Source organism: Salvelinus alpinus, chromosome 9 (genome assembly GCF_045679555.1).
Source record: "Salvelinus alpinus chromosome 9, SLU_Salpinus.1, whole genome shotgun sequence".
In the NCBI taxonomy this organism is placed as follows: domain Eukaryota; kingdom Metazoa; phylum Chordata; class Actinopteri; order Salmoniformes; family Salmonidae; genus Salvelinus; species Salvelinus alpinus.
Genome location: NC_092094.1, coordinates 49,698,128 through 49,720,220, shown reverse-complemented (window position 1 = coordinate 49,720,220; position 22,093 = coordinate 49,698,128). Strand labels below are relative to the sequence as shown.

Here is a 22,093-nt window from a genome sequence, read left to right as displayed (position 1 = left end):
TTAATGATAAATCTTTATTGATAAAAATGAAACAACCACTAGTTTTTTCCACAGCAACACAGACAAATCAGTAGTAGAAAACAAGTGTCTAAGATGCATGTGCATGACTTATGCACATTGTTCAAGTTGTTCTGTTTGATTAGAGTATCAATGTAAAATGACATTGTCATACACAACTTGTCTGTCAATGACCATACACACCCAGATCTTGTCCTAAAACCTGACAAACTGATTCGTGAGACATTCTAGATATGCAAATGTGTCTCTCATATATCAGGTGTAAGAAATTCAAACAGAGCATGTCAAAGGGGAATACAGGGTTGCGATCAGTAGACATTAAATAGGTTGCAATTCCAATAACAATGATCCATTTTTATATTTCCAAGTTTGTCATCTACTGAATGGTAGCCAGGTCTCCAGTGGGCCAGTCTGGGCTGCATCTCAGCTGTAGCGGAGATCATTCTCCAGCCCGTAGATCTTGGCCTTCAGCTCCCCCTGGACCTTCCTGATCTGAATGTTGGTCTGACGCACCTCGTGTAGGATGGTCAGGACCCACGTTCAGATTCACCTTTAACACACACACGTAAAAACATACAACAGGTAACACAGGCGTACAACATTTGTCCCATGCTCACCTTGAAGAGCTGTTTCTCCACGTCTTTGAGTTTCCGTTTGAGATGTTTGTTGTCAGTCTTGAAGCCCTCCACCTCCATGGCCGCCCTCTTCTTCAGGGCCTCGTACCGCTGGGTCATCATCTGAAGACGCTTTGCCATCTTGTCAGACCGGTCCTACACACAAAGGTAAGCAAAACACAGTGGTGTAAACTTGCACACAAATACAACACACACAAGGTATACCAACACACTTATCTTATATGTAAGTGCCTTAATGTGTTTTGACCCCAGGAAGAGTAGCTGCTGCCTTGGCTAATGGTGATCCCTAATAAATACACAAAATAATTTTTATTTAGCTAAATATACACGAAAGTCCAAATTATCCCTCCCCAGATAAGGATGTGGCTACGCTCCTTGAATATCTACCTGCCCACATCCCCCTCTCTGATCTGAGCCAGGTCTGTCTCCAGGGTAACACACTGGTCCCTGTACATCTCAACCAGGCGGTAGGCCCCCTGCTATGACTGAGGCACGGGAAATAACAGGGCACAACAACGCTCTCAACACCACTTATTCAACAACAAAAAACTTCAAAGAAGAACTGTTACTTTACTGGCACTCGGCACAGTACATCACTGGGGCTAAGCTGCCTGCCATCCAGGACCTCTACACCAGGCGGTGTCAGAGGAAGGCCCTAAAAATTGTCAAAGACCCCAGCCACCCCAGCCATAGACTGTTCTCTCTACTTCCGCATGGCAAACGGTAGCGGAGTGCCAAGTCTAGGACAAAAAGGCTTCAACAGTTTTTACCCCAAGCCATAAGACACCTGAACAGGTAATCAAATGGCTACCCGGACTATTTGCATTGTGTGCCCCCCTCAACCCCTCTTTTTAAGCTGCTGCTACTCTCCGTTTATCATATATTCATATTCATACTACCTCAATTGGCCCGACCAACCAGTGCTCCCGCACATTGGCTACCCAGACTATCTGCATTGTGTCCCACCCACCAACCCCTCTTTTGCTCTACTGCTACTCTCTGTTCATCATATATGCATAGTCACTTTAACCGTATCTAGATGTACATACTACCTCATTCAGCCTGACTAACCGGTGTCTGTATGTAGCCTCACTACTTTCATAGCCTCGCTACTGTATATAGCGTGTCTTTTTACTGTCGTCTTATTTCTTTACCTACCTATTGTTCACCTAATACCTTTTTTGCACTAGTGTTTAGAGCCTGAAAGTAAGCATTTAACTGTAAGGTTACACCTGTTGTATTCTGCGCACGTTACAAATAAACTTTGATTTGATGGGTATGATTCCAATGTTGTAAGACCCCCTGATCTGAAGCGTGTGCACCACTACCCACCTGGAGCTCTTCCCTTTGCAAGTGCAGGGCCACGCTGCTGGGTCCCCCGGATCTTGGCTGCTCCCTCCCGTGGCTGTCCCTGGCCTCCCTCAGTCGGTCCTGGTTCGTGTTCAGCTCCCGCAGCAGCCGGTCCTTCTCCACCATCTCGCCGGCCCGCGTCTCAAACTTCAGCTGTAGGAAGTCCCTGGAGCTCTCATCCGTCAAGTTCTGGGTCCCCTCCAGCCTGAGGGAGAAGGGACAGAGTAAGAAAATGATAAAGGCTGGATAGTAGCATGTAGGGTTGCAAAATTCCTGGAACTTTCAATAACTTACCCGTTTCCCCCAAAAATCCTGGTTGAGGCACTTCTAGTGGCCGGGGACATTAATGCAGTGAAACTTAAATCCGCTCTACCTCATTTCTACCAGAACGTTACATGGGCAACCAGAGGGAGGGTGGGATAAATAAACTCTAGACCACCTTTACACATACAAAACTCTCCCTCAATTTGGCAAATCTGAAAGTATTTGTATTCTTCTGATTACTGCTTATAAGCTAAAATTAAAGCAGGAAGCACCAGTGACAAAAAAAAAAGTGGTCAGATGAAGCAGATGCTAAGCTACAGGACTGTTTTGCTAGCACAGACTGAAATATGTTTTGGGATTATTCCGATGGCATTCGGGAGTACACCACATCAGTCACTGACTTCATCAATAAGTGCATTGATGACATCGTCCCCACAGTGTACATACCCCAACCAGAAGCTATGGATTACAGGCAACATTCGCACTGAGCTAAAAAGGTAGAGCTGCCGCTTTCAAGGAGCAGTACTCCAAACCAGAAGCTTATAAGAAATCCCGCTATGCCCGCCGATGAATTATCAAACAGGCAAAGCGTCACAACTAAGATCGAATTGTACTACACCGGCTCCGACACTCGGAAGTGGCAGGGCTTGCGAACTATTAGACTACAAAGGGATGCACAGCCGAGAGCTGCCCAGTAACACGAGCCTACCAGACAAGCTAAATTACTTCTACGCTCGCGTTGAAGCAAATAACACTGAAACATGCATGAGCGCATCAGCTGTTCCGGACGACTGTGTGATCACGCTCTCCGCAGCCGAGGTGAGTAAGACTTTTAAAACAGGTCAACATTCACAAGGCTAGACGGACTACCGGACGTGTACTCCGAGCATGCGCTGACCAACTGGCAAGTGTCTTCACTGACATTTTCAACTTCTCCCTGACTGAGTCTGTAATACCAACATGTTTCAAGCAGACCACCATAGTCCCTGTGCCCAAGAACACTAAGGTAACCTGCCTAAATGGACTACCGACCTGTAGCACTCATCTGTAGCCATGAAGTGCTTTGAAAGGCTGGTCATGGCCATCAACATTATTCCAGAAACCCTGGACCCACTCCAATTTGCATACCTCCCCAACTGATCATTCAATCTCTATTGCACGTCACACTGCCCTTTCACACATGGACAACAGGAACACCTATGCGAGAATGCTATTCATTGACTACAGCTCAGCATTTAAAAGCTCATCACTAAGCTAAGGACCCTGGGACTGAACACCTCCCTCTGTAACTAGACTTCCTGACGGGCCGTCCCCAGCTGGGTAACAGCTGGGTAACAGCCGCCACGCTGATCCACAACACAGGGGCCCCTCAGGGGTGCATGCTCAGTCCCCTCCTGTACTCCCTGTTCACTGAAGACTGCACAGCCAGGCACGACTACAACACCATTATTAAGTTTACAGATGACAAGTGATCACCGACAAGACAGCCTATAGGGAGGTCAGAGACCAGTCCGTGTGGTGCCAGGACAACAACCTCTCCCTCAACATGATCAAGACAAAGGAGATGATTGTGGACTACAGGTAAAGGAGGACCAAGCACGCCCCCATTCTCATCGAGAGGGCTGTAGTGGAGCAGGTTGAGAGCGTCAAGTTCTTTTGTGTCCACATCACCTGCAAACTAACATGGTCCAAGCACACCAAGACAGTTGTGAAGAGGGCATGCCAAAACCTATTCCCCCTCAGGAGACTGAAAAGATTTGGCATGGGTTCTCAGATCCTTAAAAGGTTCTACAGCTGCACCAGAGAGCATCCTGACTGGTTGCATCACTGCCTGGTATGGCAACTGCTCGGCCCCCAACCGCAAGGTACTACAGAGGGTAGTGCGTTACGGCCCAGTACATCATTGGGGCCAAGCTTCCTGCCATCCAAGACCTCTATACCAGGCGGTATCAGAGGAATTTGGGGTCAAATACTCCAGCTACCCAAGTCATAGACTGTTCTCTGCTACCGCACGGCAAGCGGTACTGGAACGCCAAGTCCAAGAGGCTTCTTAACAGCTTCTACCCCCAAGCCATAAGACTCCTGAACAGCTAATTAAATGGCTACCCGACTATTTTCATTGACCCCCCCCTTTTACACTGCTGCTACTCTTATGATCTTTGCAGAGTCACTAACTCTACCCACATGTACATATTATCTAAATTACCCCGACTAACCGGTGCCCCCGCACCGGTACCCCCTGCACATAGCCTCGCTATTATTATTTTACTGCTGCTCTTTAATTATTTGTACTTTTTTTGTATTATTTTCTTAACGGCATTGTTGGTCAAGGGCTTCTAAGTAAGCATTTCACTGTAAGGTCTACACCTGTTGTATTTGGCGCATGTGACAAATCGAATTTGATTCCCAGAATCAGGAGGGAATAAGCAGGAAATCCAGAATCCTTCAACAATCATTTCTGGGAAACCAGGGAATTTATTGACAGTTCACAGAATTGAAGCCCTAGTGGCATGTAATACCACTTGTCATTGGCGTTTAGCGGTGTGTGGGGTAAAGTAGGAGGAATATGAGGCAAAAGTGGCATGTAGTAGAGTATAGTAGATAGTGAACATACTTGTCAGTGAGTGCAGTAATGGGGTCCTGGTCTCTCTGGTGCTGGACCTGTCCCTCCTCCACGTGGATCCTCCTGTCCTCCAGCAGAGACTCCACCTTCTCTTTGGACAGACCTGTCTGCTCCTCCATCTGAACCGGCAGCGCCTCCACCTGCACAGGTAAGCACATTACACCAGTTCAACTTACAGCAAGTGTTCAAAGAGCTTAATTAGTTGTTTTTGTGTGTGTGTATGCGTGACTACCTGTAGTACTAAGGTCTGGTTGTCTCTTCTGTACTGCTCTGGGCTTCCTCCATTCGCCACTCCCTCCTCTGATCTAGGTTTCTGGTTACCCTCTCCTCACAGACAGAAGTCGGCACAGAGAAATATTGCACTCCAAACAGATTCCACATTCCTGTAAACTGATTTGTGCTAAGAGCCCACTGTAATCCTACTTAATGAGACTTTAGTAGCTCCCCTCCTTAGGCTTCAGTTTATCTTAAGCAAAATCTTGTAACTCTTAGCTAGGTAGTTTGAGAACATTTTAAGCAAATGCCATCTAGAATGATTTTACCTAAAAACCTTCAGCAGCATAACATAAAATATTTTTCATGACTTGAGATATATCTTCAACCTTTTTCACATCCAGTTCTTGATTTTGTGTCTTCCGATGATCCAGAATCCTGGGCTCTAGTTCCTTCTGGGCTATGGTAACCTACAGCAGACAGACAAGTCTTTCAAGTGGCCAACTAGATAGATATCGCTCCCTGTCCAAAGTCATGTAATGTGACATAAGACAATGGGGTAGAATAGATCCTGGAGACTGACCTCCCACCTTGTATGGAGGGTCGCTGTGGAAGTAAGTTATCCCCCCAATGTCTGGCCCCACCAGGGCTAACAAGTGCTGGATCCTCTTGCTGTCCTCCCGCTCTCTGCACACAAAGACAAAAGAAAAACATTATTTTGAAAAAGTCTCAAATGTAAAGCTGGAAATGTCAATTGCAATTGTTAAGTGTAATTGTGAATCAAATGAGAGCTCACCTGATCTGGAGTACGTTGTTCTCTGAGTACAGGCACAGTGCCTGTTCCTTCTCTCTCAGAGCCTCCTGCAATTCAGAGACCTCCACCTCCCACTGCAGCTTCTATTGGAGGGCAGGGAGAGAGGGGGATTAAAGCCCATAAAAAAAAAAATTAAAAAAAAAGCTTTTTGTTTGCTAACGTGCGTGAACGGGCTGGAATTACACGGAACAAAACTATAAACATGTAAAGTCTTGTTCCAATGTTTCATCAGCTGAAATAAAAGATCCCTGAAGCTTAATTCTATCAAATTGTGCAGAAATTTGTTTACATCACTGTTAGTGAGCATTCCTCCTTTGCCAAGATAATCCGGCTTACCTGACAGGTGTGACATATCAAGTAGCTGATTAACAGCATGATCATTACACGGGTGCCCTTTCTGATGGGGACAATAAACAGCCACAAATGTGTAGTTGTCATCACACAACACAATGCCACAGAAGGCTCAAGTTGAGGGAGCATGCAATTGGCATGAGGACTGCAGGAATGTCCACCAGAGCTGTTGCCAGAGAATGTAATGTTCATTTCTCTAAAATAAGCCACCTCCAACATCATTTTAGAGAATTTGTCAGTACGTCCAACCGGCCTCACAACCGCAAACCAAGTGTATGGCGTCATGTGGGCGAGCGGTTTGCTGATGTTTCCGTTTCGAACAGAGTGCCCCATCGTGGCAGAGGGATTATGGTATGGGCAAGCATAAGCTACGGACAATGAACACAATAGCATTTTATCGATGGCAATTTTAAGGTATCTGTATTCCCAGTCATATGAAATCCATAGATTAGGGCCTAATGAATTTATTTCAATTAACTGATTTCCTTATATGAACTGTAAGTCAGTAAAATCTTAGAAATTGTTGCGTTTATATTTTTTTGTTCAGTATAGAAGGCACAGGAGTGAACGAGAGAAAACAGACAGGCCGCGAGCATCAACGGCATCATAGCGTAGAAAATTTGAAAGCAAGCCCATTTCTCTCGCGTCTATGTGGAGCAACGCTGGTAAAATAAGCAGATAAATTGCGTGGGTCGTTTGTAGAAAAGGAATGAGGAATTGTTATTATCTTCCCTATGCTAAGTAGACTAAAGATGTAGTTAAACGCCTGGCGCACCTGTGTACAGGGCTGTAAGCTAAGGTTAATCAGTCAAATACGCTACATTCCTGAAAACTGCAGCCTACCTGTGTTGATACAACGGTTTATGAATTCTCATGAGAATTAAGTTGGTATACGCTACGCAGTGTACGCAAATTGAAATGCTCTACTCACGCCCATATTTTTACCCTGTTGAAGGCATATCACTGATTTCGTTTACACACACACACTCTCCTGGTTGCTCTGTACTTCTCCAGATGAACACATACACACCGTTTACCTGGTCCTCTGTAGTGCACCTGTACTTCTCCAACAGATCCTCGTGTACTCCATCAAACTGGGCGACTTTCCCCCTGTAGAACTCCAGCAACTCTCTGGAGGAACACAGTTGCGCCAGGCGTTCCGTGATAGGGGGCTGGGGAGAGTCCTCCACCCCAGGGGTGCAGCCCGTCTGCCTGGAAGGGGAGACAACCCAGAAGGGAGGAAATTAGCCCACTAAACTGACACAGATAAACCCAATCTAGGAACAATTCCTTAGATTCAGATTAGAGTAGGAGCAGTATGGAAATTAGACAACAATGGTGATTATTCTGAGATTAAAGTTACAAGGAGGTTGGTCACTAATGATGTCCTCTGGGGTAGCGGTAGAGGCAACATAGCTAGCTATACAATAGGTAACCTTTCCTTACCCGTCTGAAACATGGTCTCTTGGAGGCGAGTCCATCATGTTGACCTTAAACAGATTTCAATGGACTTGTAATACATATTTTATTCAATTTGAAACCATCTACAGGTAACTGCCAAAATAAAGGAAACACCAACATAGTGTCTTAATAGGGGGTTGGGCCACCACGAGCTGCCAGAACAGCTTCAATGCACCTTGGCATATACTCTACAAGTGTCTGGAACTCTATCGAGAGATGCAACACAATTCTTGCCTAATTAACTCAGGAACCACACCTGTGTGGAAGCACCCGATGTCAATATACTTTGGCTGCGTTTCAAACTCAAAATAGACAGCCCTCGGCCCTAAACCCTCAGCCCTTGAATGACGTTTTACATCGTCAAATCCGAGTTTACCTTAAATGTCACTTGCCCAAGCCAGGGAGAGTGGTGATTGGAGGCAACATCCTTGGTGGAAATCTTGAAGTTGAGTTTAAAAAACAACCAACCTAAAGTTATTAATGTACCTAGTAAGCTAACGTATCTACCTGGCACTCCTGTCAGGTAACTTTAGCTAGCTAATTTTAGTTTATTTCAATACATTTCAGAATGGCAAAAGTGTTTATCTAGCAAAGTTTTATAGGCTTTTCACTATGAGCCTAAGCCAATTTGCCAATGCTAAAGTCAGTATATATATATATATATATGTAAAAATGTGTCTTGAAAGTTCTACTCTCGCGCCCAAATGTTTACCCCATTGACGGCGTAGCCCCGTGTGATTTTGGTTTATCAATAACACCCCCCTCCCCTCCTGGTTGCTCTGTACTTCTCCAGATGAATACACACACCGTTTACCTGGTCCTCTGTAGTGCATATGTACTTCTCCAACAGATCCTCGTGTACTCCATCAAACTGGGCGACTTTCCCCCTGTAGAACTCCAGCAACTCTCTGGAGGAACACAGTTGCGCCAGGCGTTCCGTGATAGGGGGCTGGGGAGAGTCCTCCACCCCAGGGGTGCAGCCCGTCTGCCTGGAAGGGGAGACAACCCAGAAGGGAGGAAATTATCCCACTAAACTGACACAGATAAACCCAATCTAGGAACAATTCCTTAGATTCAGATTAGAGTAGGAGCAGTATGGGAATTAGACAACAATGGTGATTATTCTGAGATTAAAGTTACTCGGAGGTTGGTCACTAATGATGTCCTCTGGGGCAGTGGTAGAGGCAACATAGCTAGCTATACAATAGGTAACCTTTCCTTACCCGTCTGAAACATGGTCTCTTGTTGGTGATGCCATCATGTTGATCTTAAACAGATTTAAATTTAGTTGTAATACATGTGTATTAATAGGGCGTTCTGGCCTAAGTGTCTGGAACTTTATTGGAGGAATGCGACACAATTCTTACCTAATTAACAAAGGAACCACACCTGTGTGGAAGCACCTGCTTTCAATATACTTTGGCTGCGCTTGAATGACGTTTTACATCGTCACATCCCAGTGTACAGTACCTTCAATGTCCCTTGCCCAAGCGAGGGAGAGTGATGATCGGAGGCAACGTCTTTGTTGGAAATCTTGATGTTGAGTTATAATAACCTAAAGTTATTAAGGTACCTAGTAAGCTAACGTATCTAGCTAGCACTCCTGTCAGGTACCTAGCTACAGTTACCCATAGCTGGCTAGCAATTTTTATAGTTTGGTAATTTATTCCAATACATTTCAGATTTGCAAAAAATATGTTTATGAATCTATCAACGTTTTATAGGCTCCTCACTACGAGACAATGCCAATTTGCCAACGCTAAAATCAATATATGTATGTATATATAAATATTTTTCTTAGTAAGCTATACTTTTTCTGACAAATGCAGCCGTGATGATGAAATTTGACACTTCGCGGCCACCAGAGTTTGTGACTACAGCTTTCATTGAATTGTAGGTCATATCAACCCCGCAAGTGACCATGGCTGCATTCCAAACACTTAAAAACATTCCTTTCGTTAGTCATCATGTATCTTATTTATGAGGCATGTCTTACCTTGCTTCAAAGTAGCTTATAGGCAAAATACGGCCATGGAAACGTGAAGGCAATTATTTTATAAAGACTTCATAGTCTGTGCGTGAGTTTCAAGCTGGGGGAAGCTTACAATGTATCCTACCATGTATAATGTTTTGCGTTACAATTTCATTTAAATAATAACGTTTTCGTTTGACAAAATCGTTTTTGTCACGTGGTTAATCATACAAATTGGAATTAAAATGATAAAAATCTAAAAGTTTAAAATCAACTAATGCGAGATCACCAGCCTCTGCCATATGGACAAATTGATACACCATGGCCCATTGGTGGCTAAAGAAATTAGTGCATGGAACTCATAGCCTATTAGCCAATGCTGCAGTAAGCCTATAACTTCCATTTCTCTTTCACACAGAGGAATGGTGATTATCGAGGGGGAGATTGTTGGAAAGATTTTTCAAATAGCTTACTGTGAAGAACTATAGTTTTAATATACTGTTATCATTCGTAACAACAAAAAAATACACTTTCCTACTTTTCTGCGCAGCATGCCAGGTAGGCTACTTTTATGTGTTATCAGGCGCGCAAGATCCCTCAACATTATCAGGACAGAGAAACCAGACACATGCTCATTGCTCACATTTTAAATTATACTCGAGACGCATTATCTTCACACATACACAGTGTACAAAACATTAGGAACACCTTCTCTTTCCATGACAGATAGACCAGATGAATTCAGGTGAAAGCTATGATCCTTTAATGATGTCACTGGTTAAAGACAAAAGATTTTAAGTGCCTTTAAACGGGGTATGGTAGTTGATGCCAGGCGCACTGGTTTGTGTCAAGAACTGCAACGCTGCTGGGGTTTTCACGCTCAACAGTTTCCCGTGTGTATCAAGGATGGTCCACCACCCAAAGGACATCAAGCCAACTTGACACAACTGTTGGAAGCATTGGAGTCAACATGGGCCAGCATCCCTGTGGAACGGTATTGAAACCATGTAGAGTCCATGCCTCGACGAACTGAGGCTGTTCTGAGGGAAAAAGGGGATGCAACTAAATATTTTGTACACTCAATGTATTTTAGATGCTTTTCACTGACAGCCGCAACTCAATAATCAGCTAGGCCTATTGCCATGTGCACTTCCCAAATTTTGGGCTTCCCAAATAGGCATAGGCCTACAAGCTTGTGATTTGAAACAATTATTTTTAATGATTTTATTCATTTATGTATAGACAGGAATAATTTTATAACTTTGGCAAATGTATTTCCATTTACTTCCCTATTGGAACCACCGCTATGCCATTTCTCTCCTGTTCTATTGGTTTTCATATGGACTTTCTTTCAATCCTAGTTATATTAGCAACCTATCCTAGTTCTTGCATCTTTAGATTCCACCCATTTCTAAGTTTCTATGGAACCGCTATCAGGTGCATTGTTTAGAATGGCGTTTTCCCACAAATTGCAGTTTCGCAAATCTTTGAAATGTGTGTTTTATTGGCTGCTTCATTACATGAGTTGCATTTCTCAAATGGCCGGTAAATTAAAATATTCCTGGTCACGTTGTCCAGCACCCCAACAGAAAACCTGGCATCGTCTCTGGAATGGATCTCGGTGTATGATTGTACGAATCCACGGATTTGAAGTCAAAGCGCAACTTCTTCGCCTCACAGCGGAATTGGGGGCTCTGACCTATGCGGAGAAAAGGACCAGCATCTATCCAGATCTGAGTGCCGAACTGCTGAAACAGAAGGCGACCTACAACAAGGTGAGATCGCAGCTATAGTAGCTAAACCTGAGATGCAGCAAAACTCATATTTTTTTCACCCCTTTTTTCTCCCCAATTTCATGGTATCCAATTGGTAGTAGTTACAGTCTTGTCTCATTGCTGCAACTCCCATACGGACTCGGGAGAGGCGAAGATCGAGAGCCATGCGTCCTCCGAAACACAACCAAACCACACTGCTTCTTGACACAATGCACATCCAACCCGGAAGCCAGCCGCACCAATGTGTCAGAGGAAACACCGTACACCTGGCGACCTGGTCAGCATGCACTGCATCCGGCCTGCCACAGGAGTCGCTAGTGCACAATGAGACAAGGATTTCCCTGCCGGCTAAACCCTCCCTAACCCGGACGACGCTGGGCCAATTGTGCGCCACCCCATGGGCCTCCCGGTCACAGCCAGCTGCGACAGAGCCTGGGCTCGAACCCAGAATCTCTGGTGGCACAGCTAGCACTGCGATGCAGTGCCTTAGACCACTGCGCCACCCGGGAGGCCGCAAAACTCATCTTGACCTTCCAGAATACAACACACACAATACAACACATACTTCGGTCACCAGTTGTACGGTTTTTCCTCCGACACATTGGTGTGGCTGGCTTCCGGGTTAATTGAGCAGTGTGTCAAGAAGCAGTGCGGCTTGGCAGAGTCGTGTTTCAGAGGACGCATGGTTCTAGACCTTCACCCTCTCCTGAGTCCGTACGGGAGTTGCAGCGATGGAACAAGACTGTAACTACCAATTGGGGAGAAAAAGGGGTAAAAGAAATCTTGCCGGTCACGTTGTCCGGCGCCAAATATTCCTGACGGAATCCCTGCTCCACGCTAAACTGTTTAGGATAGATGGCCAGTCCCATATGGGCTACCTCACAATTCCTTTTATTTTTAGATGGCTGTCCACTCCGTTTACCCTAGTGAATTTATCTTCCAGTGAGAACTTGGCCTACAGGCCATGATTCGTTATTGTGAAGATCTAGATTATAGACTGCATTTGTTGCACATACCCTCTTCTTTAAAAAATAAATGTTTGTACATAGTATAGAGCACATACAGTACATGCTTAATACAAATTGAGGGTACATAATGTTTAAGGTAATTTAGACCATATTGTTAATAACAATGATAATAATAATGTGGCCGTTGTACCCTTGGGATGAATATAATAATTATAATTCCCTTCTCTTGGCTGCCATCGCCTACTCCGAAGCACCTCTCACTCACATGGCTCTCTCAGAGATCTCAATTCCTATTAGCCAATGTCCGTCACATGATCGGGTCCTTCTCACAGGCATAGCAGCTCCGAAGTAGATAACAAGTGAAGACAGACACATCAGGGATGCAATGGCATGCGTCCTTCGTATCGAATTCCGAGGTGCCTATAAAAGATGTTAGAACTGTCCACATTTACTTTTCGTCAGCCGACAAGATGTGTAGACCTAACAAACAGCAAAAGCACTAGCCTATGTCAATCTACAATCCCCCATAGTACAAAAGTTGACTGATTATATTGGTCAGCTTGTCCTTCTGTGCGAGAATGGTTTGGGATGAGATGGACCACAGAGTGAAGGAAAAGCAGCCAACAAGTGCTCAGCAGATGTGGCAACTCCTTCAAGACTGTTGGAAAAGCATTCCAGGTGAAGCTGGTTGAGAGAATTCCAAGAGTGTGCAAAGCTCTCATCAAGGCAAAGGTGGCTACTTTGAAGAATCTCAAATATATTTAGATTTGTTTAACACTTTTGGTTACTAGATGATTCCATATGTGTTATTTCATAGTTGTGATGTCTTCACTATTATTCTACAATGTAGAAAATAGTAAAAATAAAGAAAAACCCTTCAATGAGTGTGTTCAAACTTCTGACTGGTAGTGTATATATGTAATTAAAAGTCTCATTAAAGTTCGGCTATATTTTCAGGCGCCTCCATCATGTCAGCATAGGTCTGGACATGACAGGAAGTAACCAAAGGCTATCACCTACACTTCAACATGTATGCTAATTATTTATGTACATTTACATGCACTCGTGTTAACAGAATAGTTACTGTTTTTTGGCTATCAAATCAATTTAATTGACTATTTTAGTTAATGGCCTGGGTCACCTAGCAGATGACCTTGGTGCCATGTTTCATGAGCTGAAATAAAAAATCCCAGAAATATTCCATAAGCATAAAAAGCTTATTTCTCTCAGATTTTGTGCACAAATTAGTTGACGTCCCTGTTAGTGAGCATTTCTCCTTTACCAAGACAATCCCTCCACCTGATAGGTGTGGCATATTAAGAAGCTGATTAAACAGCATGATCATTACACAGGCGCACCCTGTATTGGGGACAATAAAAGGCCACTAAAATGTGCAGTTGTCACACAACACAATGCCACAGATGTCTCAAGTTTTGAGGGTGTGTGCAATTGGAATACTGACTGCAGGAATGTCCACCAGAGCTGTTGCAAGATAATTGAATGTCAATTTCTCTACCATAAGCTGCCTCCAACATCGTTTTAGAGAATTTGGCAGTATGTCCAACTGGCCTCACAACCACAGACCACGTGTAACCACGCCAGTCCTGGACCTCCACATCCGGCTTCTTCACCTGCAGGATCATCTTAGACCAGCCACCATACTCATCTTCAATGGCCACTGGCATGCTGGAGAAGTGTGCTCTTCATGGATGAATCGCAGTTTTAACTGTACCGGGCAGATGGCAGATGTGGGCGAGCAGTTTGCTGATGTCAACGTTGTGAACAGTGTGCCCCATTGTGGCGTTGGGGTTATGGTATGGGCAGGCATAAGCTACGGAAAACAAACACAATTGCATTTTATCAAAGGCAATTTGAATGCACAGAGATACCGTGATGAGATCCTGAGGCCCATTTTCGTGCCATTCATCCGCCGCCATCACCTCAGCATAATGCACAGCCCCATGTAGCAAGCTGAAAATGTCCTAGTTCTTCCATGGCCTGCATACTCACCAGACATGTCACCCATTGAGCATGTTTGGGATGCTCTGGATTAGAGGTCGTCCGATTATGATTTTTCAAAGCCGAGGACCAAAAAAAAGCCGATACCGACTAATCGGCCAATTTTAAACAAAATATTAAAAAATATATATATATTATTATTATTATTATTATTATTATTATTATTATTTTTTTTTGGGGGGGGTAATAATGACAATTACAACAATACTGAATGAACACTTATTTTAACTTAATATAATACATCAATAAAATCAATTTATTGATTGAGGAACGTAATTACATTCACATGTTAAGGGTACATTTAGGCTGTATAGAGCAAATATTTAAAGTCTGAATAAGAATACAATTTGGATTAAGCCACAGAAAAAAACGACAGAATAAGACCAGTACGATATGATTTCCTCGTCGTAGCGAAAAAGAATGTGCCATTCTAACAGATGATTTTGGACTTGAATATATAAATTCTATCCATTTCAAAAAGCACTCCCTTTAACGTTGCTAAAAGAAAGACCCAGTCGTTGAGGTCAAATGCCTTTTCAGCATCGAGAGATAGTATAACTGTTTGTTTGAGTTGGGTCTTAGAGTAATTGATAATATTCAGAAGTCGTCTTACATTCGACGTTGAGTGACGTTCTTTAATGAACCCGGTTTGATCTGGATTGATGCATTTTGTTACTACCTCCTCAAGAAACAAAGAGATCTTCTGTTTGACCTGACAATCTTCATGGTTGTACAGTCCGCTCAAATAAAACTGTGAAGGACCTCCGCGTTACTCTGGACCCTGATCTCTCTTTTGACTAACCTATCAAGACTGTTTCAAGGACAGCTTTTTTTCCCATCTACTTAACATTTCAAAAATCAGAAACTTTCTGTCCAAAAATGATGCAGAAATTCATCCATGCTTTTGTCACTTCTAGATTAGACTACTGTAATGCTCTACTTTCTGGCTACCCGGATAAAGCACAAAATAAACTTCAGTTAGTGCTAAACATGGCTGCTAGAATCTTGACTAGAACCAGAAAAATGTGATCATATTACTCCAGTGCTAGCCTCTCTACAATGGCTTCCTATTAAGGCTAGGGCTGATTTCAAGGTTTTACTGCTAACCTACAAAGCATTACATGGGATTGCTCCTACCTATCTTTCCGATTTGGTCCTGCCGTACATACCTACACGTACGCTACGGTCACAAGACGCAGGCCTCCTTATTGTCCCTAGAATTTCTAAGCAAACAGCTGGAGGCAGGGCTTTCTCCTATAGAGCTCCATTTTTATGGAATGGTCTGCCTATCCATGTGAGACACGCAGACTTCGTCTTGACCTTTTAAGTCTTTATTGAAGACTCATCTCTTCAGTAGGTCCTATGATTGAGTGTAGTCTGGTCCAGGGGTGTAAAGGTGAACAGAAAGGCACTGGAGCAACGAACTGCCCTTGCTGTCTCTGCCTGGCCGGTTCCCCTCTCTCCACTGGGATTCTCTGTCTATAACCCTATTACGGGGGCTGAGTCACTGGCTTACTGGTGCTCTTCTATGCTGTCCCTAGGAGGGGTGTGTCACTTGATTGGGTTGAGTCACTGATGTGATCTTCCTGTCTGGGTTGGCGCCCCCCTCGGGTTCGTGCCGTGGGGGAGATCTTTGTGGGCTATACTCGGCCTTGTCTCAGGGTAGTAAGTTGGTGGTTGAAGATATCCCTCGAGTGGTGTGGGGGCTGTGCTTTGGCAAAGTGGGTGGGGTTATATCCTGCCTGGTTGGTCCTGTCCGGGGGTATAGTCAGACGGGGTCACAGTGTCTCCCGACCCCTCCTGTCTCAGCCTCCAGTAATTATGCTGCAATAGTTTGTGTCAGGGGGCTAGGGTCAGTCTGTTATATCTGGAGTATTTCTCCTGTCTTATCCGGTGTCCTGTGTGAATTTAAGTATGCTCCCTCTAATTCTCTCTTCTCTTTCTCTTCTCTCGGAGGACCTGAGCCCTAGGACCATGCCTCAGGACTACCTGGGCTGATGACTCCTTGCTGTCCCCAGTCCACCTGGTCGTGCTGCTGCTCCAGTTTCAAATGTTCTGCATGGTGCTATGGAAGCTTGACCTATTCAACGGACGTGCTACCTTGTCCCGGACCTGCTGTTTTCGACTCTCTCTCTCTACCGCACCTGCTGTCTCTAACTCTGAATGATCGGCTATGAAAAAGCAATTGAAATTTACTCCTGAGGTGCTGACCTGTTACACCCTCTACAACCACTGTGATTATTATTATTTGACTCTGCTGGTCATGTATGAACGTTTGAACATCTTGGCCATGTACTGTTATAATCTCCGTCTGGCACAGCCAGAAGAGAACTGGCAACCCCTCAAAGCCTGGTTTCTTCCTAGGATCCTGCCTTTCTAGGGAGTTTTTCCTAGCCACCGTGCTTCTAACATCTGCATTGCTTGATGTTTGGGGTTTTAGGCTGGGTTTCTGTATAGCACTTTGTGATATCGACTGATTGATTTATTTTGTAATATAATCTTAGTGAGGATTTTAGAGTCATAATTTACCAAACTTACTGGTCTATGGGAACCACAGTCTAGCGGGTCCTTACCTGGCTTCTTTAACAGGGTGATGGTTGCTTCACACCAAGTATCTGTGTATTTATTGCGCTCTATAACCTCATGAAGAACCCCTCTGATCAGCGGTATTAGTTCTTTACTGAAAGTTTTATAGAACTCACAGGGGAAGCCATCGGGACACGGACACTTCCCATTTTGCATGCTTCTATCTCTGAGTCAGAAATGGGGGTTTCTATCAATTCCTTTTCTTCACGCGATAGCTCTGGCAGCTTCAAATGTGTGAGAAAGTCCTCCGGAGAGGAAACATCTTTAGTGTTCTTATATAGGGTCTCGTAGTACTCAGCAAATGTCTTATTCATTTATTTGGGACAAGAAGTAACTTTGCCCTGCACAGTTCTGATATTGAGAATACATCGTTCAGCTGCATCCTTTTTAAGTTGCAGTGCAAGAAGTTTCCCTGGTTTGTCTCCCTGAGTATAGTATTTATTTTGGGCAAATCGTATAGAACACTCCGCTTTATAAGTAAGAAACGTCCCCATCCCCTTGTTTCTTATGTCTTTCTTCTAATTGGGAGGTTTCATTCCTAACAATAACCTAACCATTATGGAACTTCTATTCAATCAAATAAATTAAATGTATTTAGGAAAGATTTCCATTGCAATCCATGTTTGAATCAAATAGCTTGCTAGTACGTTCTAACGAAGTGATCTGCTAGCTAGAACGCCGTGCACTTCACAAACAAGTCTCAAAAACATTGGCCAGCCAAATTAGCTAGCTAACGTTAGCCAAATGTATACAAAGCCCAGGTTTGAGTGCAGAGTCCAATGGTATTATTTCAACAACAATTCTTGATCTTTAATAAACATAGAAATTAGTTGTCGTTACCTTTCAAGTGGCGACCCGTTATTTGGGCATTAATAAGTGTCACATATCAGTTTGCCTTCTATGACATTTTAGAATTTTTAAAATCATTTAATTAATAAAGCCGCATACAAACATGGTCTCTTTTTTGTTTTCTTGAGTAAAGCAACTCCAAAATGCAGGTGTTTCAGCCTAGCTCAATGCTTTATTTGGTGGTGGGGCAAGCCAGCAGAAAATAGGAGCGTTGCGCCTGATTGGCTCAGTGTTCTGTCACTCATGGGGACACTACATCACAGGCCAAGTCTAAGTCCTTAGTAGGAGTAGACATTGACAATTTCAATAGAGTTATGTTTTAACTGCCCTTCCAAGAAGGCTCAAGGTCATTAGCCACAGACAAAATGACATCAAATCACGTTATATGTACCGTAGCTTTGATTGGACTGGTCATGTCAACATCTTACTTTCAAAATCATAGCTAGCAGTCATCATCATGAATCAAGTCTACAATCTACTGACAAATCCTTTTCAGTGCTCATTGGCCATTGGACATACCCATTACACAACAAGTTGGAAATTGCTAATTCAACAATGTGTGGTTTGCAAGTAATCAGTGGCTAACTGCAAGCATTGCAAAGCAATCACTAGCCTGCTATACTGTGGAGTGGCTGTGTGTTTTCTTCAGACTTCCCACCATAAATCCAGAGAATGCCAGACTTTGATAACAAAGTTTGATGACAAAATTTGCCCACAAAGGACTGCGGCACCACCTTCCTGTTTAAGTGAGCAGGGTGAGTCCAAAAATGTCTTGTATGCTACTACATAAATGATGTAATATGCCAGGGAGATATGTATACTGTAGCAAAGAAATTAATATTATGTGTATGTTGTGTAGTAAGCTGTTAGTAGCCCATGTGCCTCACCCTAATAATTTGGTCTATTTTCACCAATGCGGTATTGTAAACACATCGTTCATGGCCGGTGTGTGATTGTTTGCAGACTTTTTTTGTACAGCTTTGACAGTGCTAATGATAGTAGTGGTGGCGCTTGGCTTGCACCTGCAAATTCAGCACACACAACATTCTATAATAGAATTGTGTTATTTGACATGTAAAATTTAAATCTTATTTAACGAGTCATATTGTTATCTGACGTGTATCTTTTTTGACACGCAAAGACCGAAACGGCGTTCAATGTGCCTCACACTAATAATTTGGTATATTTTCACCTCTTAATTTCACGTACTGTTCTAACTTGGTGGTGCACATGTAGCCTGTAACCTGTTTTAGAGAAATGTAATCATGGAATATTGTAAGAGCTTTCATTGTCTGCTTATATGCCCCCTTTATTTATCCTACAGTTCTGACTTGGAGTACAGGGAGAATACTGTAAGAATGGCCCATGTTATGAATTCTGTCGCTGTACATTTCAAAGTGCTGAACAAATAGTTATATTGACTACGCCCATCGTCGCTCACTCATTAACGTCTTAATCGAAATTACAGATTGCCTCTTATCTGCTTGTCGTCCCCTTATGCCATAGTTTGTACATCTCAATTGTCAGTAGAAACACATTTGTTTAAGCAAGTGAGCCATATCAGCTATGTTTTTTTTAAAGGCAGTAATTGAGGCTGAATGAACTGTTTCGCTCCGCTGATAGCCAGGTGTAGCAGTGGTAAGGTGTTGTGACTGCTGTCGGGACTCTGCTGTTGGGACAGCTTTATGTAGGGCCTAACATTGCACTGTGATTTGATTAGCGATGCTCTACTGCTACCTACTGTTCTGGTGAATTGAAACACTGTGTGACTGGCTGCACTTCGGCACAAACGTTGTGTAAAATATTATTTAACTGCATTTCATTTGATGTAGCAAAATAACTTTTTTTAAGGTGACCTACATAATGAAATTAAAGCATACATAATGAAAGAGTTAAATATAAGCCTAACTACCTGTATGTTTTTATCTTTTATTTTCATAGACAATATGCCTAAATCATCAGTACCACAAAGCACTCATTTTCCATATGTTACAGTAGCCTAAATGTAGTAGTATAGATGGTGACAATAATGATATAGAAATAGTAGCTATGCTTTATTTGCCGCTGGCCTAGACACTGATCCAAGGACCGTTTTGCATTCATAACCTTAATGTTATGATTTGGGTAGTGTGCGCTGATCCTAGACCTACACCTAGGATCTATATTCCAACTGTCCAGTGTCTTTTGGTCCTCATAACTTTAGGGAAAAATAGTAGCCTATATCTTTATTTATTTTTTGTATTCTATCAGAAAAAGGACATGTTTGACGTTCAGAAAAACATATTGTTCAAGCTCAGGCACTTAAACATTTTGGTGCATTTTCCAATCTGTTCAGTGTATAATCCTAACAGGGTGGAACCTAACAGGTGGATATTTGGAGCCTAAATTAGCCATAGCTCTGTGAATGAGCAAGATTGAACTAGCATTAGGATGAACAGGATTTTAAGCTCTCTATCAAACATATTTTAACATTTTGAAATGTTGTTAATTTAATTTAATCATTTAGCCGAACAGGGTCGACATTTATGAGTGTGTCACGTCCTGACCTTAGTTCCTTTTTTGTGTCTCTATTTTAGTTTGGTCAGGGCGTGAGTTGGGGTGGGCAGTCTATGTTATTTTTCTATGTTGTTGTATTTCTATGTGTTTGGCCTGGTGTGGTTGTCACGTTCCTGACCTGTTTTCTGTTAGTTTTTGTATGTGTTAGTTGGTCAGGACGTGAGTTTGGGTGGGCAGTCTATGTTTTCTGTTTCTATGTTGGTTAATGGGTACCTAATATGGTTCTCAATTAGAGGCAGGTGGTTTTCATCTCCTCTGATTGAGAATCATATTAAGGTAGGTGTTGTCACATTGTTTGTCGTGGGTGGTTGTCTTCCGTGTCTGTGTCTGCGCACCACACGGGACTGTTTTGTTTGTTCGTTCGTTTGATGTAGTCTGTTCCTGTTCGTGAGTTCTTCGTTTAGTTATGTAAGTTCCATGTTCAGGTCTGTCTACGTCGTTTTGTTATTTTGTAATTTTCCAAGTGTTTTTTCCGTGTTCGTCTTCGTCTTTAAATAAATTCAATATGTCATCACACCTCGCTGCATTTTGGTCGAATCCTTGCTCCTCCTCTTCGGATGAAGAGGAGGAGGAGAACCGTTACAGAACCACCCACCAATCCAGAACCAAGCAGCGTGAGTTCGAGCAGTGGACATGGGAGGACGTGTTAAATGGAAAAGGTTGCTACACATGGGAGGAGATCCGAGCTGGAAGAGATCGCCTTCCATGGGAACAGCTGGAGGCGATTAGGAGAGCGGAGGCAACGGGAGAGAGAGACCGGATTTATGAAGGTATGCGGCTAGCACGGAAGCCCGTGAAGAAACCCCAAAACATTCTTGGGGGGGTGGCTAAGAGGTAGTGGGCCAAGGGCAGGTAGGAGACCTGCGCCCATTTCTCAGGCTAACCGTGGAGAGCGGGAGTACGGGCAGACACCGTGTTACGCAGTAGAGCGCACGGTGTCTCCTGTACGTGTGCATAGTCCGGTGCGGGTTCCACCTCCCCGCACTGGTAGGGCTAGATTGAGCATTGAGCCAAGTGCCATGAAGCCGGCTCTACTTATCTGGCCACCAGTGCGTCTCCTTGGGCCGGCTTATATGGCACCAGCCTTACGCATGGTGTCCCCGGTTCGCCTACATAGCCCGGTGCGGGTTATTCCACCTCCCCGCACTGGGCGGGCGACGGGGAGCATTCAACCAGGTAAGGTTGGGCAGGCTCAATGCTCAAGGGAGCCAGTACGCCTGCACGGTCCGGTATTTCCGGCGCTACCTCCTCGCCCCAGCCTAGTACCACCAGTGCCTACACCACGCATCAGGCTTCCAGTGCGTTTTCTGAGCCCTGTTCCTCCTCCACGCACTCTTCCTATGGTGCGTGTCTCCAGCCCAGTGCCTCCAGTTCCGGCACCACGCACTAAGCCACCTGTGCGTCTCCAGAGCCCTGTACACACTGTTCCTTCTCCCCGTACTCGTCCTGATGTGCGTGCCCTCAGCCCGGTGCCACCAGTGCCGGTACCACGCACCAGGCAAATAGTACGCTTTGAGAGTCCAGTGTGCCCTGTCCCTGCTCCCCGCACTAGCATGAAGGTGCGTGTCTTTAGCCCGGTGCCTCCAGTTCCGGCACCACGCACCAGGTCTACAGTGCGCCTTATCCGGCCAGAGCCATC

The 22,093-nt window shown here is 44.0% G+C and overlaps 1 pseudogene; it reads right to left on the bottom strand.

Annotated features, from left to right (window-relative positions):
• On the bottom strand, positions 1–9,095 carry LOC139530271 (coiled-coil domain-containing protein 77-like; annotated as a pseudogene).
• Positions 9,096–22,093: the final 12,998 nt, after the last annotated feature.